At 48.0% G+C, this 18,461-nt stretch overlaps 1 protein-coding gene across 7 annotated transcripts in view; it reads right to left on the reverse strand.

Annotated features, from left to right (window-relative positions):
* The window catches only part of elmo1 (engulfment and cell motility 1 (ced-12 homolog, C. elegans)), a 293,132-nt gene that overhangs the window by 47,971 nt on the left and 226,700 nt on the right, over nt 1-18,461 (reverse strand). For 3 of the 7 annotated variants that reach the window (XM_048994302.1, XM_048994296.1, XM_048994297.1), the window contains exon 1: nt 2,303-2,454. The exons of 2 other annotated variants lie outside the window; for them this stretch is intronic. The gene's annotated coding sequence lies outside the window, so the exon portion shown is untranslated. 2 more of the 7 variants (XM_048994300.1, XM_048994299.1) reach the window with 2 other exon arrangements.

Genomic DNA, 18,461 nt, shown 5'->3' on the forward strand with positions numbered 1-18,461 from the left:
CACAAAGGAGAGAAGGCGTTTTGATGCCCTGAACAGCTTCTTATGTCCCCAGATTCATGGAGTCCCACCCGTCGATGATCCTCATGATCTAAAGGAGCCCAGCTGATGACAGTGGGGGGGGGGTCCTTAGTGCAGGTTTGCTGGGCTATCCCTTTGTTAAAAACCAGAACATGAGCTAGCCAGTCAATCCCTGGAGCCAGGATGCAGGTGACGGCCACAGGCATGGTGCGGTCCGGTTTCAAAGCACACGGTCACCGTTCAGTGACCCACTGTGCACCTGGTCCCAGCTTACGCTGCCAAGACCGACCGTTTACCGTAAACCCCAAAACACAAAGATAAAAATGCTTTTTCCAAATACCGAAGCTGCGAACAAATCCGGGCGAGCCTCCAGACCATCAGAAACACGCCATGCTGGCTGGGGTTACATCCGATCCAGGGGTCAACTCCACCCATATCCAACAGCGACACCAACCAACAAATAAAACAGTGAAAAGCAGAACTCGCATTCCACGGTGGAAAGGTCAGAACAGGGAAAATGACACCTGCGTCTCCGAAATTCAATTTCAGAACGACAACTGCACACGGGGTCTGTGGTATACAGGAAGGACATTAAATGGGTCTGCTGGTTGGGGGAGGGTGATTCAATAATTCAGGATGGTAACAAGAGAGCTCTTACTTTCCTAGAGAGAGACCGGGACACTTAACCCAGATAATCAGAAAACTACAGCCTGGAAAATACCCCCGGCACAAGAAAAGATGCTTATTATAAGTGCCAACACCCTTTCAGAAATGCGTAAAAACCCCTGGTTACGGACGTCGGTTTCACCCGGAGCCGCAGTCGACACGACTGCAGGACCCACTGCTGAATCTGTGACTGGTGATATGCTGATCAGTTCTTCCAGTTACAAACATCATACTGTGAAAAGTAACACATCTGCACTTAATCAGGGCCCCATGCAACAGAAAAAGCAGGACAGCGAGCCCCTGGAGTCAACACGGGGGGGGGGGGGGACCCAGAAAGCCGACATGCTTATGGCACTTTTTCGCTTCACCTACATCTCAGTGTCCTCACCCCCCTCTAGGGGACACCTTGGTGGACCGTTCCGAGCACCTGACCATGAAGGGGAGGAGTTTCCTGCATGCATTTAATGACCCCCCCTCTCCGCAAGGTTAAGCTTAGCCATACGGGGCGGTTTCCATTACACAATGAAACGCAAGAGCCCCACAGGAAAAGGCTTCTGAGAGCCACGGGCACGTCTGAAGGAGGAGGAAGCCCCACCCCCCCCCCCCCATCCCCCCACCCCCCCACATGTCACTGAACACTGGAGCGGGCGGAGGAAGGCGACAGGAAGCTGCAGAAAGGACGGGATGTAGATGAAAAGAGCCTACAGCCATGGGAGATGGTGCCAACGCAGGGCTATCCCCACCACAAAGGCCAATGATTACATTCAAAACCGCACACAGGCGACAGAAACTGCGATTGCCGCTATTTATCAAGGCACGTCTCAGTACGGGCAGATGTGTGTGTACACACAGCCTCTGTCTCTTCCACAAAGCAGGATATCCTGTCAAATGACTGCAGAAGACATTCTCTCTCTCTCTCTCTCTCTCTCTCCCTCCCTCTCTACCCCCCTCCCACCTCTGAAGACACTGCCACTTTAAAACACAAAGCAACTCTAACCAAGTTCAACTTTTTCTACGCCCATTTTCAAGCTGCTGTAAAGTGTAGCTACATGTAGCGCACATTTATAAAATAAAAAATAACGCCACCTGCCAGGAGGTCACAGTTTTAGGTGCGCCACTGTACATAAAAAGCATCGAGAGAGAAACAAAAAAATTACATGCAGACAGCTCCATGTTGCCTGGCGTCCCCCGACAAAAGGTTACAGCAATCCAGTGCACGTGTGCGAGCCGGAGGAAAACTTTCAGCGGCACAGAGAGAGAGAGAGAGAGAGAGAGAGAGAGAGAGAGAGAGGGAGGATGCCCAGAAACTGTAGTGGTGCATGACTGTTAGCTCCAGTGCAAAGTCACCAGCACTGCTACCTTCCATCTGGAGAAGGTAACACTTGCGCTTGAAGGATACTAAGTAACCAAGATGGATTCTTCATGAAGCCAAAAAGCAGAAACACAGTTTGGGAGCCAAAACCACACTGTTTGGCAGCAGAATAGACCCGGAAATCCTGTCAGCTAGTGACGGACCTCACACTCCCTCCTTCCCTAGCCTTCACTTGAAATATCAGTGAAGCGACAACAGGCAACCCATCGTCCGCTTTGGCGACGGTACATGGAGGATAGGACTTACGGCAGCCTCTGTCTCTCCGGGTTCCCAGACGCGGATATCCTCCAAGAATGGCAGCACGCAGACAGAGCTGTACAGACCAGTGCCTCGCAGAGCCCTCGCCGCCTTGTGCCCCGCCTCAGACGGAGGTGAACAGAAGTAGGAAGTAGGCGGCCGCCACCCCGAGAGGAAATGGCTCGGCTGCGAGGCACGACGGCAACATTCAAAAGAAGCGGCTGGCCCCCAGATAGGTGACAGGAAGCAGTGGCGTAACAGAGAACGCTGGAGGCCGTCCAGGCTGACCGCCGGTGGTAGGAGCCTCTGGTGACAATGTGGAGGATCACATCAGTGGACCTGGGCTACTGTCTTTAAGGCACATGCTGTCAGGGAAAGCCAAACAAAACATCTATGCAAAATTAATCTACACGGTGCTTTCAGTCTTTTAATTCTGTTTATGGCTACAAAAGATTTGAATTACTTGCAGGTTTAAGGTTTAACGCCTTTTTTTCCATGCTTCCAAGCTTACAGCAGCCACTATAAAAATGAACAAGCACTAATCCGCTCTCGCTGAAATGTCGGACCTCCTAAACGCAGCTTAAAATCACCTCATCACACATATCCATCTTCAAGCGCATTTTGGTCCCCCATCGAACAACATGGCAGGCTTATGAGAAGAACAACCGCATAAATAACTCAGGGTAGCCCCAAGTCAATAGGCTGTGACATCAGCAAAGTGAGGGGGGGGGGGGGGGGCACAGGCATGTGATTAACAGTGAGACACTTGAACTTTTAAGGGCCCCGGGGCCTTCATCAGGCGCCACTTCAGAGTCAAACCGGTTCACGTTTGCCTGGACAAACCCCAGCACTCACTATGGAAACAGCAAGTGCCCCATGCCATGCCAAAATAAGGACTTTTAAAAGATGTCAAGCGGAAAAAGGATTTCGGGTTAATCTGTAGTCAAACAGGGGCACAGACGTGACACGACAGCAAGACTTATTTGGCAAAAGGAGCAGGAACATCCAGAGCTGGACACTCGCAATATTAAATTAACACCAAGTTAGAGTAGTTCTACACAAACATCTCCCTTTATTTCTTCTACAAATAACATCGAAGGGTGATTGTAGTTTTGCAGTTGCTGCTCCAAAACTATGGAACAATCTGCCTCTTTAGATTAAACAAGGCAGAAATCAGCCTCTGCTTTTAAATCTGCTCTTAAGATGTACCTTTATAGACAGGCGTTCAGTCCAGGATGAGATACTATAGCTCTGGGGCAGTTGGTTTTGTTTATTTTACTTCTATCACTTTATCCTGTCATTCTTTTAATCTCAGATCTTTTATACGTGTGTGTTTTATACTTTGTAAAGTATTTTGGTGTATGCTTGTCTTGAAATGTGCTTTATAAATAAATTTTACTTACTTACATGAATTACCAACAGAGATCAATGTTACAGTGCCCACTGTTAGCCTGTGCAGTGTTTGAGACAAACACAGTGAGGACAGATGAGCACTTCTATTAACCTGTTAGTGACATGAAATTGAGGGCTGTTTCCCTCCTAGCCCATCCTCGCATATATTTTATAAACAGAAGTATTTTGTCTATCCACTTTATCGATAAAGGTTGCCGCATTCTGAGTATATTCTGATTAATCATATCCTATTAATGCAAATAAAGTCGTACAAGCGGGAAGCCTGAGGCCTGGGATCTCTCTCGCCAGCTAAACTGCAGAATTAATCCAGACGGATAACTGGCGGGTTGACGTTAAGTCCGATTACGTAAAACGCATCCCCGCAGGCGGTCAGAAATGCAGAGATGCCCGACTCGGCAAGCGAGGGCGTGACGCGTTGAGAGCCGGCCTCGCCCGCTTCCGGAGCCCGACGCAGGCCTGGTGAGGAGAAAAAGGTTACGTCTCTGATGTACGCGAGAGAACAAAAACTGCAGCAACAAAAGGCCCGTACAATCCACCCCCCACCCCCCCAGCCCCTGAGTACCTGCAGAGCCTTTGCGTAGTATAAAAATATACTCTTGAATTTCTGGTGGTTCTGAAGCTGAAGCTGTGGTGGGGCTACAGTGTTGTACAGCATCATATTTCAAAGGATTTAACCTCTGCAGTCCCCCCACCCCACAAGCTGGACTGTCTGTCATCCCACTCTATAAATAGACTTCTGTAGAGTATATAGCGACGCCACAGCGGTGAATCGGTGATGAGTTAGACCGCTCGGCTAAAGGACAGCGCCCGGTTTGTAAACAGCCAAATGCACAGTCCTCGCAAGCTAAGAGTCCCGAGACAGAGAAAATCACAGAAGCTGCGCCAACCTTCTCAAAATGCCACGGCAACCTTCTGTTTCACATCGTAGCAAGCCTGCGAACATCGCACGCCTTACGAAAGGGACATGCTGTGAAATCTGCGCGTCATGTGACTCAGGGTTTACCTGCTGGGGCCCAACTAGGGCGCAGACTGCATCACCAGCAAAGCTCGCGGCCCAATTAGTCACGGCGGTGGTGACCTTCTGCTCTGGAGTCCGCAGCACCTCGCCTGCTCCAGAAAGCAGATCGGGTCTCACTCAGCGAGCAGTTTAGGAGATGAAGCACAACAGCAAACTAACTGCCGCTAAGAGCGGGACAGCAGCCGAAAGGTGTTGCTGGTGTCCCACCTACGTTGCCAAGTGCACACTTTTGATAGACGACGAGTGGACCTGCAGTTTAGGGGATCTCTGGTGAACATGCTTGGCCTTAGCGAGCAGATTCTCTCAGCAGGCCACTGCCGTGTCAGCGCTTCAGGCTGACCACTTTCAGCAACAGATGAAGGCTTATATTGCGACAGGCCTCACCACACAGCCTATAAACATCTCCGAAATGGCACATGTGACTTCCAAACCCAGCCGGACTGATAACGGCAGCTTTATACCCCAATTCACATCAGCATTAATGTGAATAACAGAATAAGAAAATTCTTCGCGTCCCCGCAAGACTGCAGCCAGTATCACTCTTGGCTCTGAACATCAGGCAATCTTCATAGCTGGGAGATTAGGAAGGTTTGCAATTCAGTGGGAACGCACAGGGTACCACTCATTCCATTATAGTTTTAATGGCATAAAAAACATTATGGGCTTGGCAAGGTTCCAGCCTCCAAGGGACACATTCTTGTGACTGACCTCATGGGGAATGGTCCTGGGACGTACTCCATTGACCCCCCCCCCCTTCCCCATTCCTTTAGATTGTGGTTATAATGTGCACATGCCAGAAGTTACAGACATCTGACTTACAGCCTCAATACCGGCTGTGTACCGTCTTCGCCTTGCCCTATGCAGGACTAGCCCACAAAATGCAATCTGATAAATACTTATGCATTTTAAGACCACAGAGAATCAGAAGCATTTCCAGGCAAAACAGCAGGATACAAGATCACCGGGAATACAGTCGCTTTTCAGTTTAACTCAATCATTTGTTATCTGCTAGCTGGTTTCATGTGCATGTTGGATGCTGCAGTATTTGCACAGTATTGTCTTTCATTTTTACTCTGTTAGCTTCTTGCTAAGTTTTACAGCGCTTGCTACATGAAGCTCTTGCTCTCATGCCAACTTGCACTCGTTGCTGATCATTCACTGGAAGCTCGGCCTAGCTATACTCAGGCCTGCCTGCCTCCCTGACTGCTGTACGTTTATGATGTCCTGCCTGCCTCCATTGTACACCATTGTGGACAAAGGCATCTTCTAAATAAAGAAATGCAAACATAAATGTCCAGCCTTGCAGAGGAAAGCCAAAGACTAATAAAGTGTCTAGTTCCTATTGTCCCTTATCCGTGCAGCACTTATGGAGGGGAATTTGTACTTGTGCAGACATTTCCAAAGAAAGGGCATGACGTCACGCAGACAATGGAGAAGTGGGGGGAGGGGCATGAACTATTCATTCCCTGGGCTTTCAGAGCCACATTCCCTAACGCAAATTACCCCCCCCCCCCCCCCCAACAGTCCATGTTGAGGATACAAAAGGCAGACAGGTGCAGCCACACGCAAAGCTCCAGGAGAAGTAACATGGTATCACAGCGCTTGGCGGGAGCCACTAGCCAATCACACAAAACCAGCAAGTTTGTCTATGCTGCCTTTCGGGTTCATACCTGGAGGGTCTCTCACTCTCTCTCTCTCCGGGGGACTCCACAAGCAGTGATCATGTAGGCCCCAAAGCTACACTACTAATAAAGACAGCCAACAAAGAGACACATCCCGAAAGGCCTCAGGGTGGCCTGACGTGCTTCCTGGGGGAATGTGGGACGTGAGGCAGCCCGCTCACATCACCCTGGGAATAGCACCCCGCTTGAGGCTGTAACCCTCAGTCATACTGGGGCTGTGGGAGCTATGAACTTAGACTGCAATGAAGTACAGGTCAAAAAGAAGCCTAGGTTCTACAGAGCGGGCCTTAAACTCCTCCATGCTTCCATATGAAAAGACATATATACAGACGCTCCTCTACTTACAAACTTTCAGACATACGAACGAAGAGAACTGCAAGTCCAAATTGTGTTCACTGGGCTCTCGTTTCCTGTCTGCAACATGAATTATTTTTTCTGCGCGCCAATTCTGCCTAATACTACTTCTGGTCGCTACTCCCGCCGTACAGCAGCATAGCGTGCACACTCCCAGCATCCTAGGTCATTGTACTTGTGTATACCATTAAAATGATGTTGAATAACAACATACAAACATTTAAAATTATGAACAGTCGTTCGCAAGTAGAGGAGTGTCTGTACATATATACATATTTCTCCTAAAGGAGGACAGGAAGTTTAGAGGCCAGCAAATTTCACAGTGAATCTGCATGACGTTCTCACAAAAAAAAAAAAAAAACAAAGCAATACACTGTGTTAAGCAAAACCCACCTGCAATTATCCTCAGGGAGAATCAAAGTTCCCTCTTTCCAAAGGAGCTATTCTGTCCTGTCGGGCTACTTTTTTCTGGACATATAAATGTCACATTAAGAGGAAGCATGACAGCTACCTAAAAACCAAAAAGCAATGGCATTTTGGGGACTCAGCACGTTGGTGGGCATCCTAGCGCCAACACTAACGTTATCGCTAACGCTAATACTATCAATAATGCTAACGCTAAACACAGGGGGCTCAACTCCATAGCCTCAGCAACAAAGAACCCAATCACACTTCAGGGGCCTTGCACATTAGCAGAAGGGAGAACTGAAAGAACCAATAGGGGAGATTATAGAGGGTTACCGTTTCTGTTCTTCAACATCAAAACAACAGCTGACCGATAGTATCATTTAAACAAAAAAAAAATGGCCTGATGGCAGGGAAAGCTGTTTAACCCTTAAGTCAGACACTGAGGTAAAGCAGCAGTGACATTATTGCGATACCAGCCTGGGGTTGATATCTGGGTATCCTGGGTGGCCACCAGTGCTCGTGTTCTGTTAGAGATCTTGGGGGGGGGTGACAGGAAAAGGTCTCGTTGAGAATAAATAACCAAGCCCTGGACGGAGAGAGATAGCTTTATTACACAAAACTAATTAAATCTGAACTGATCCCAGCCTGGTGTCGTTCTCTCACCTAACTGTACATTCAGCTCCCAAAGTCTTGAAGAGGAAGATCATATGACAGGTTGTGTGTTATTGACGTCCTTTGTTAGCGTCGGAATGGGCTGGGCATTCTCACGGACAGCTATGTGGGGAAACATTTGGAGGTTTTTCTTTCTCCAGTGTCCGAACAGATTTTAAAGGGAGACAGATGCGGTTCTCTCCAAAGGCAGGAAGGGTAACCGGAACCGGATCGAGGTCGTCACCCTATAACATTTCAGGCCCACATGGGTCATTAGATCACTGGGACTAAAACAAAGAGACTGATCCCTCACCCCCCGCCCTTAGGTGACCACTTTCATGATGAAAGATGACTTTCAGAGACAGACCCCTGCCTGTCCCCCCCCGCCCCACCCAACCGAATAGCCTTTACACCCAAGTCGCTAACCAATTTTCTAACCCGTTTTCCAAACGACACACACACCCCAACAGAAACGCGTCACTAAATCCCCTCAGGTTTAGGCTAGCCTAGATCGAAAGCCTGAAAAAAGCCTAGAACATTCTGCAATTGATTTGTTACTATTTTTGCCCGTCCTACTTCAAATAAGAATCAAGGTCCACGTTGTACGGGCGAGCGTTTGCGGTGGTTAGAGGTACCGCAGAGAGTCTTAGGGATGAGCCGGTGCCTCTCTCTGTTAGGAGGGAGAAGCTCAGGTTCCGATTCATCGCATGCATCCGCAGCCCGTCCTGCAGAAAGAGAACTGACAACTCAGCACATTTCACACCCTGACGGAGAGGCAGCGTGGGGGCTGGGGGGGGGGGGGTGCTCACACAGAGTTCTCTGTAGCTTGGAGCACATCAAAATGAAGCCATTTCAGTCATTGGGACACTGCTGCCGTCTCGGATCCATTATGAATATCAGATGTTTTAGGAATACTAGCACCCCACCAACTGAGCAGATCCCCCCCCCCTGTGATGAGGACCACACAGCTACACACCACACAGGCCTGTAGGGCGACAGTCATTCACTCACTGCCACGGACCCAATCGGCGACAGACACCGTGGGACACAAAGAGACACTGTGCCCGTCTCCTACAGTGCTGCCAGTTGTTCCTGGGCTTGCCTCCTCATCAACTACCCCCCGGCCCTGTGCCTGACACCTCCCACCTCCATCCTTTTGTTCTGACCAGGACGCAGACACCACTCAGCCACCAAAAACAAACCCCCCACCCTGAAACATAGCACCCTTGCACAGCTGGCTCCAAACACTATTCACCTCACCTCACACTTCTCTGTGGTATCTCGCGACGATACCAAAGACACAAGTGGCCCGGACCCACTCTCTTCCCCCCCTGCCCTCCCACAAGTGTAACACGCACACAGGGCTGGACTCTGCCCTTGCAGGGGGTTAACAGTAACCCCACCCCTCTGCACAGTACGATGAGAGGTACAGACCTTCATCGAACACCCCTGACTAACAAGCGTACAGACAAATCAAAGAAATCCCCCACTTTCCTGCAAGGATCGTGGAGGCAAAAGCCAACTCTATATTTACAGCGATCTAAAAGGGTTGGACCTATTTGAGGACTTTTTGGTCCCTTCAGCAATTTAGTTAACTACCTTCTTTCTTACCAGAAAATAACAGATTAAGAAAAAGGACATCAGAACGCAGAACCAAACTGGAGATTAGACTTTAAATGAAGCAGAACGACACTGATTTTCAGACTGGGGATGCAGTAAAATGATTCTACTTGTTTTAATCATAATAGGTCCATTTACACACAAAAACCGCTTCTGATCGTTGAAACCCCCGGGGGGGACAGAGATGAAAAGGTCTGATTGAGGATGGTGCACGAGCCGCTTGCTTCGGACGCAGACAGGGGGCCGCCGTGGGGCGCACTCCTCCACCCGGGAGTCCCGGATAAGGAGGAGCGCGAGGCGTGGTCCCACCTTGCCAGTGCACCATCTCAGTCTGTGCACGCACGTGGGGTTCTGAGTAGCTTGCGGTCCCATGTCAAGGAGCGCGGCGCTCACCAGGAGTGGGGAGAAGGATAGCACCCCACCTAGGAAAAAACCAGCAGTCCGGAAAGTAGTCAGAGTGAAACTGGTTACTATAACGCAGGGGGCCTAGACTGTCTCCCCAAGGGCCAAATTCTATCAGCTACACAAAAACAGTGTCTGATAAACGAACCAACCCATTAAATTTGCTGAATGGGGGTGGGAGGGGTGGGATAATTGATCACACAGTCCTGACTGAATTGCTCCGCCAGTTGGTTAACTAGTTACAATTACTTTTAACACCATGCTAGCAGCCAGAGCTATATTCATGGTGAGCAAATGGACCGTAAACCGACTGACCAATTAAAAAGGTTAAAACAACATAAATAATTAGAAATCGTTTCTAACAATTAAAAGAATCTAAATACGACTTAACTTTGTATGCCAGCTGGTGACCGCAGCTCTATGGCAATGACAGCATGGCTCACAGCTTTTCGTTTTGGTTTTCACACTTCTAAAAACCATTCACACCTGAAGAAGGGGTGGGGAGGGGCTGCGAGTGTCTGCAAGAGATGAACTCATACAGAACTGGGGGGGGTGAGAAAGCTGAGACGCGCATTCACCTCACCCCTCAACAGGTCTTTGGCTCTGACAGGCAGAGTTAGGTAATATTCAGGTCCGGAGAGTAAAAGTCCAGACCGGGATTTTGTTTCAACCAACCAGTTGAGTTACTCTGTGACTCTGTCTGTTTATCCTCAACTGGTTGGTTGAAACAAAATCTTGGTCTGGACTTTTACTCTCTGACTCTGCTGATGGGCCATGAAAATCTGTCTGCCCTCCCCCTCATTCTTAAAAAACAAGCCACAATCCAAGACAAAATATTTTCCCCGTCATTATTCTGCCACAAAATAATGCCGGTTCAGTAATGGAGAGCATTGCACTGCCCTGATTTTATGTCTGCATCACCGCAGAGGCGGGGCAGGAACATATTACAGCGCTGTGTAGCACATAAACAACTAAACACACCAATTAACTGATGTCTCTCCAGCTGAAAGGAGTCACACGCAGACACACCCCATTAAATTTTAAAACGATTAAGTGCCTTAAAAACCAGGCCATCTGTGACAAACCATGAAAAACAAACCACACGGTTCCGAACCATCGGGGCAAAAATTTGACTTTATTTGGCATTACTGAAGCCTAACACTGTATTAGTAAGCAACGAGAGGGGGGTAGTCGACCAGCATTATTTCAGAGCTGTGCATCATATATCTTTACCTACTTAATACACATGAAATCGTGGCAGCATTTCGGTGAAAGAACCTCCGCAAAAGGCCACCCAGATATGTTCAAAAGAGAAACGACTCATTTAAAATGCACAAAGACCCAGATAAAAACAGCATAACCTCCTTCTGCAGCGCGGCCCACGTTTTCATTTCCCTCAAATGGAGATTCGACACACGAGATGCCTATCTCCTTAAATCCCATTGTGAAAACTCTTTACCCCGGTGCACGCCGTTCCCTGCGAAGAGGATGTTATCAGCGGGGCATTCACAGATCCAGGTTGTTCCGGTGAAATTCACTTAATGCAGCTCTGATTGGGAACATCATTCCAATTAAAGGCCTGTATGTGGAGAGTACGCAGCACAGACACACACAAATTAAAGCTGTTTTGGCTCAATAACAATCATGGAAGCCGTCTCTGTAAGCCTCTCTCACACGCCTCGTGTCACAGCCGCCTGTGTCCTGGAGCTGACTCCCTCTTCCTCGAGCGGCCCGTGTACCAGGCCTCCGCTACGGCCCGGCGAGCCAGACCCAGCCAGCCTCAGTACCTCCCAGTCCTGTGCGGATGATTCACGCGCAGCCGGCCGTCACGGCCTTACAGGGCCACCATCACTCACCTACAGTGCCCACTACATACAGAAACAGACAGAAAAATAATAATAATAATATATACATTTTTAAATCAAATTGCCCGTAGGTGTGTGTGTGAGAGTGAATGGTGTGTGAGTGTGCCCTGCGATGGGCTGGCCCCCCATCCTGGGTTGTTCGCTGCCTCGTGCCCATTGCTTCCGGGATAGGCTCCAGACCCCCCGCAACCCAGTAGGATAAGCAGTTTGGAAAATGGATGGATGGATGGACATTTTTAAATCACTCAGTACAGGATGCCTGTTGTTCAAAATAGCCTGCATTTTATTTACATTGGAGCCAATTTAATGTAGACTTCAAAAGGAAAATCTATATATATATATAGGCAGAGACAGATGCCTGACAGGCGTTGTTGCACGGGGCTCCGCCTCCCCCAGTGGATGGGCTCTCTCTCAGGCAGCTGTCTGGCAGCTCTGGGAGACGCCTGTGCGGTCACTCCTCACCCAGCGCCGCTGCTCCAAGGTGTGACAAGAGCTGCACTGCACGTTACTCTCCTTTCCTCTTTTTATAGTTTCGTCTTTCTCTCCTGCCAAGTCCATTTTATAGCGTTAGACAGTTGTAAATTCATTTTCAAAACACCCCACCCCCCCAAAACACCCCGGCTGGGAAGTTTTTCTATAAAGCCTTTTATGACAGTTTGCTGAGAAACAAAGTCTGACTGCATTTTAATAGAGATCCACAAACAGACAAAGGTGGTGGCCATCATACTCCTTCAGCGGTTCCATTGACCCGAGCTGAGCTCCTGCTTAAGCAAAAATCAGAGCGAACGGTACGTCATGACTGTCTGTTTACAGAGGAAATTTAACAAAGCATCACAGCATTGTAATGTAGTGACGCAGGCAGCCTTAATCAACTGAATAATCAACCGACAGATGATTAATCTATCCCAAAATTTAATAAAGCTCAAAACACAAGTACAGACTGATGAGGTGGTGTCGAGTCTCAAACCCATGACTGACTGACCCGTGTGAGTGAGGATCCACATGGCCGGGCACGGCAGCACCACAGCAGAACCTGTATCCGGAGTACAGACCGACGGGAGGATGAACAGTGAAGGAATGGTAGGGTGGGCCATAGACGCACACATCTGGTGCTGGGTCGGGGGTCCGAGAGCAGCTTACAGCTGGCTTGTTTTAAACACACAGCTGGTGTGCTCTAATCTGAAGTGCGTACAGTGGGAAGTGGATGCACATGAATCAGCAGGGTGTGGCCACAGGGCGGCAGTCAGCGGAACCACAGTGTTGCCAGCATTGCGTCGGGAAAAACCTGGAACAGGAACTCTGGAACTCCATGTCCTTAAAGACTATAAACTTATACTACTATGTGCGCTACCGTATTCACATCTTCTGCCAAACATCTGCCTGGAGATCATTTGAATTTATAGCTAGATTCTAGCCTGCAATGGAACTCCAGAGTTCTGGATTTTCCCAAAACCCAGGAATGGTTCGGTGATGCCATTAGGTACCAAAGGCGCAGTGTGCGTGTTTGTGTGTGTGTGTGTGGGGGGGGGGGGGGGGCAGGCAGATGGCCTTTCAGCTCTCGTGTGGAGGTTGGACCAGCCCTACATGAGAACTGGCATCACATAAAACAACTTCTTCTAAGCGACGACGTACAGAAGGGCTTTATTCCCCTGACACGTGAGGAGGAGAAAGGCTTCCCGGTGTTTTATTGACAAATTCAACATCTGAAGTATCCCGGAAGATTTTCCACAGTCGAACAGTCTCAGCCGACGCACCCATAACAGGCCGATACACTGATCGTTTAGGCAAAAAGACGCCAAGGAATGTTAATTGGTAAAAATCTCTACTGGCGGGTTCCAATTTGCAGCATTACATTACCTTCTGCACAAATTAATAGTGTCACTTTAATCAGTCCTGCTGATTTGGAGCTCAGGTGGTCCAGGCATCTCTTAAGACGCCCTCAGGACTGCTCTCAGCAGCACCGTTTCCGGCACGTCCCACTGAAGCGAGGCCCCGGGGCAGACTGGGGAAGCGCTGGAGGGATTATACCTCCCAGCTGGCTTTGGGGACATCTCAGGATGTCCTAAAATAAGCTGGAGTCTGTGGGCTGGGAAACAGGAGTCTGGTCTGACCTGATCTGCATGCTGCCACCATGATGCTTATCAGAGAAAGCAGGATGATGATGGTTATTTATCCTTAGGACACTAATACACAATATCTCAACCACAGCAAAGAGATCAAAACGAACACTTAAACATTTCACTGTCCCCAGAATTAACATTGATAACTTAAAAGGGTCATGAGTCTTTCAGTATCAGTTCTTGACAACTAAATGACCTGAATAATACTCCAAAATGAGTCCACAGAAAGAACGCAGAGGCATTTCAGAAAACAGTGCTATCGGGTTACGCAGAGAGAGGACCCAAGGGGAACAAGGTCTGTCCTCCAGGAGCGGCTTGGTGGAGCCTTGCCCCGAACATTACCCACAAGCCCTCAAAGAGCAAAATCAACCACCAACGTTCATGCCGGAACCCAAAGGACTTAAAACCGAAGCTTACAAACTACGTGGGATTATTTGTCAGTTTGGCTAAACAATTACCTTTATCAAATAACAGGGAAGCACACTGAACACTGAAAGTTCCTCAACTTAAGACCCAAAACTGCACAGGACGAGCTCTCAGACCAAACAGGGTGAGAAACGCACAGACAGGTGGGCTTGTGTGAAGAACCTTATGAATTATTTCAAAAGTTACTTAATTCACAATTTAATCTCAAAAACAGATGAGATACCTTTCCCTCTACGAGGGAACCGGCCACCTCAAGCTGTCAAAGTGGGCTTGCATTCAGAACCGATTCAAATCCTTTATGTAGACTTTTAACCCGACCTTGAACATCAACATGGGAAGAGGAGTCACGGGATCAAGCTACCAGTGGACTGTCTGACTTCATAAACAGACTGATAAGATTCACAGGAGAACAGCATGTGTCAGCAGCTACCGTTTAATTTCTAGTAAGCAAAATTCACTCAAGAGGAAATGTTCACCAGAGGTTACCTCTCAAGATCCCCGAAAAAGCACTGCCCATTCGCTGTATGACCGCACCCCACCGATGAGAGTCATAAATCTCCTGGATTTTTTATGCGCTTCAGTCTTGCATGTTTTCTTTTAACTTGAAATATTTAAATCATCAGGCCAAATCTCCAGAAACTGTTAACAGGGGCATTGGCTCCTCGCCTGCTCCCAAACTCACCCACATGCGTTCCCCAGGACAGCCTCTGCAACATCATGAGGCCAAATGTCTAATTGAAAATGGATGGGCAAATGCAGTCTTCAAAGAAAAGGGCAGCTTTTGGAACCTGTCCAAAGCGCGCACAGGGCACCCTGACCAGGGCGAGGAGAACTACTCAATGCTTTTTAAGCCTGCAAACAGAACTAATACACTGATCCAGGTGAAATTATAATTCTTGTCCTAGAGCGTCACTGAAAGCTGAATATTAATTTTAGTTGGCTTTAATCGTAATTAGGGTAATTTATGAAACGCTGAAAATAACCCTTCAGTCATCACAAAGACTCCGAGCCGCAGTCCCGGACACAAAAGTCAGTCGGCGGCGTTAAATCAAAATAAGTGGTTTATTTTCCAGACAGATACTCATTATATCCTTATTCCAGTTGGATGCATCTAATACGCTCACAGATTGAAGGAGGAGAAAAACAACACTGTTACATTTGACAACTACAAAGGTATATTACATACAGATTAGCGTACACAGATGCAAATATTTTAAACAGAGACCGGACCAAAAGTTTCGTTTAAAGCGATTTTATGGTTTCCCGTTCAGCTCTTAAATTTCCAACCAGTTATTTCAAATGCAAAGCATTAAGTAATGTACTATTTGCCAGCTGAACCAAACGACATTGCCCCGGACGTCTCCGAGCTGTCAGCACAATGCAGTGCGTTTGCAAAGATGAAAAAAGCGCAAAAGGTGCAGAAATAAAACACCACGCACGAAAAAACTGCAAATCCTCAGAGTGAAAGATCCAAAACTCGCTAAATTCGTACATTGCAACTGGATATATGCTGGGTGGGGGAAAGCACTGAAACAGCAGCAATACAAGTTTGTTTATTTAACCCAGATCATGTAGGAAATGTTAGAAATGCCATGCAAATCAATCAGTTAACTTAAGCAAAGCGCAAAAGCAAAAAGAGCTGCCGAGTGATTTGACTAGTCAGATACCCCCCCGGTAACCTTTGTGGATTCCACAAAGTCCTACCAACACGCTGCATGCTTATCACACTTACCAGCTGCCGCCGATCTGCGGCTCGCCTGCTGTACCCGTACTCGTACACGTCGCCCACTGGCCGGCCGGTGAGCCTCGTCCGGCTTTTACCCTTAGAACTGTCGGCACCGCCGCCCCCGATCGCGGTAGATAGCTGGCAGGCCAACCATATGGCCAAAATAGACACCCGGCTGGCTCACAAAGTAAGACAAAGCGACAGGCCCCCTCCCTTCCAGGAAAATAATGAGCGCGGCGGTTGGAGGTAGTTTCGGGGGCAGCGCAGCGCATCAGCCCGGCAATCGGCACAGACCTGACGCGGCGAACGCGCTCCACCCCCCGGCCACAGCCGAGGCGCTGACGATCGGACTTTATCGCCGTCTCTTTACGCTGCAGATAGCGCCGATGTTTTCACTTCCTCCTTCCTCCTCCTCTTCCTCCTCCCCCCGCCGCTTGGTCGCTTTTCCTCCGGGCTGCGATCAGAGCCACGCTGACCAATTGCAGCTCCGCGGATCCCGACGGCACAGCAGCCGCTCCCCCCTTCGTCGCTTTGCTCTTTCTTGTCTGACATAAACTTTGCCTCCCCCCGCCCTAACAAAGGCACATCTATCCGGGTGGCTCTGGTACTCTACTGCTTCAGATCGCTATCGCCCCCCACCCCGCCGTCTCAATGATAACGCAGAGGTCAGAGTGTTGTGGGTAAATGTGTTTAACCAAAAGAACGAAAATAAAAAGGAAATAACGATGAACAAAAATACTAATAATAAAAGGAACAAACCAATGTTTCACTGTATCCATTCTTAATAAAGCGTGTATTCACTTTTTAGGGAAAGTTTTGATGCATTTACGTGTTGTAAAATTTCATAAAACTGTAAATGCAGTAATAATTACATGGGATTAATCCTTACGCTATTTGCGAGAAATTCAACGCTGCCAGGAAACCAGGCATCTTTCCGAAAGCGCTTATTTCCATGGCGCTAGTTGCAGTCGGCCGACGTTTAAAAATACCTCTCCAAGCCAGCTCAATAAGGACAGACAGACCCAGTCTGACTTTTAAATTACAAGTTACATGCGCTGCAACCTTGAAGTTTACGTACGGCTAAAATGCAATACACTACATGTTAATCGAATACGTTTTAGTCGGCAAAATACAAAGTAGGCCTATTCGATTAATTACGTAAACGAGGAAAATTTCGAGCTTTAGTTGTGGGTAGAGCGGTATCCCTGAGGACCAGAAGGGTATATCGTTACATTAGACATCAATCACAAAAATGACCGGACTGACACTTCCTAAGATCAGCTTCTCTAGATTAGATTGATTTTCTGAAGGTGTGTTGACCCTGAGGCTATGGGTCATGGCTCTGCCCTACATTGATTAAAAAGATAGAGCTGAAGCAGGTCTAGTTTTTTGAAGAGTTGACAGCATCTTTTCTGTTGTATAATCTCTCTTGGACATCTTTTTCACAGCAGATCATTAAGATTAAAGCCTCTTTTCCCCGATTTTACAAATAATCCTCGGTAACAGAAGCCGCTGTGCATCTGATACTTTAATCATCTCCACAGAAACAGCCCCAGAGCAAAGAAACTCTCTTGACTTATCTTGGCCACCAAACATACTGACAGGTGATATATGGCTACCATTTAAACCAGTCATTCTTACACTGCTGTTTTAAACAGTGGAGGGAAAAATTACCATGTTAAATCCACTAAGTGAAATGACCTAATAAATATCAGCTATGGAATTAAATGTCACACACAAGTTCAGGCCCCCAAGATCGTTCCTGCCGAACTAGAGGCTTAATTATAATCCGTTCCTAAGCTATGAAGAAACCGATAGACTTTGAAACAGCTTGTCACAATTTGCGGATTGCATAAAAAACCAAAACTCTTCAGAAGGCTCTCTAAGCGTGGCAAACTTTTTTAAATAATGCAAAAAAGTGCACGCAGTTTCTTGGCGTGATCATGCAAGGTATGACCATAAATGGAACACGTAACAGGCCTCGTCAGAATTCAAGACCACAGCTCAGGGGAGGGTAATCTCCGTGCCGGAGCAGGCGTTAAATCCGGAACGTCACGGAAGACAGATCTGTTTAATATGAAGCCCCGGGGCTCGGGGTCACTGACAGGAGAACGAGAAGATCCCTTTGAGTGAGCGAGATTTGGGAGGTTTGGGGCAGTGCGCGATCTCTTTCACGATGATTTATGGGATGCTTTTAGCGATGGGAAAGAAAGGGAGGGTTGTCATGGAAGGGGAGATGGTACAGGGAGTGTGCCAGGCTGTGTTTCCTGTTAACAGCTCTCACACGGTCTTGCGGGCTGCAGATTAGATGATGTAAACACAAGAAATTAGCCGACCCCCCACCTCCTCCTCCAAAGCAGCTCGCTGTGTAACATTACCCAGCAGCGAAAGCACTGCGACCAGCTTGCTTTCTTAAAATAGCCTCTCTTGGGTGGGGTTCAGTTCTGTCCACTCTGATGTGGTGTTTGGTGCCTCCCTAAGAC

Source organism: Brienomyrus brachyistius, chromosome 23 (assembly GCF_023856365.1).
Source record: "Brienomyrus brachyistius isolate T26 chromosome 23, BBRACH_0.4, whole genome shotgun sequence".
Taxonomy (NCBI): domain Eukaryota; kingdom Metazoa; phylum Chordata; class Actinopteri; order Osteoglossiformes; family Mormyridae; genus Brienomyrus; species Brienomyrus brachyistius.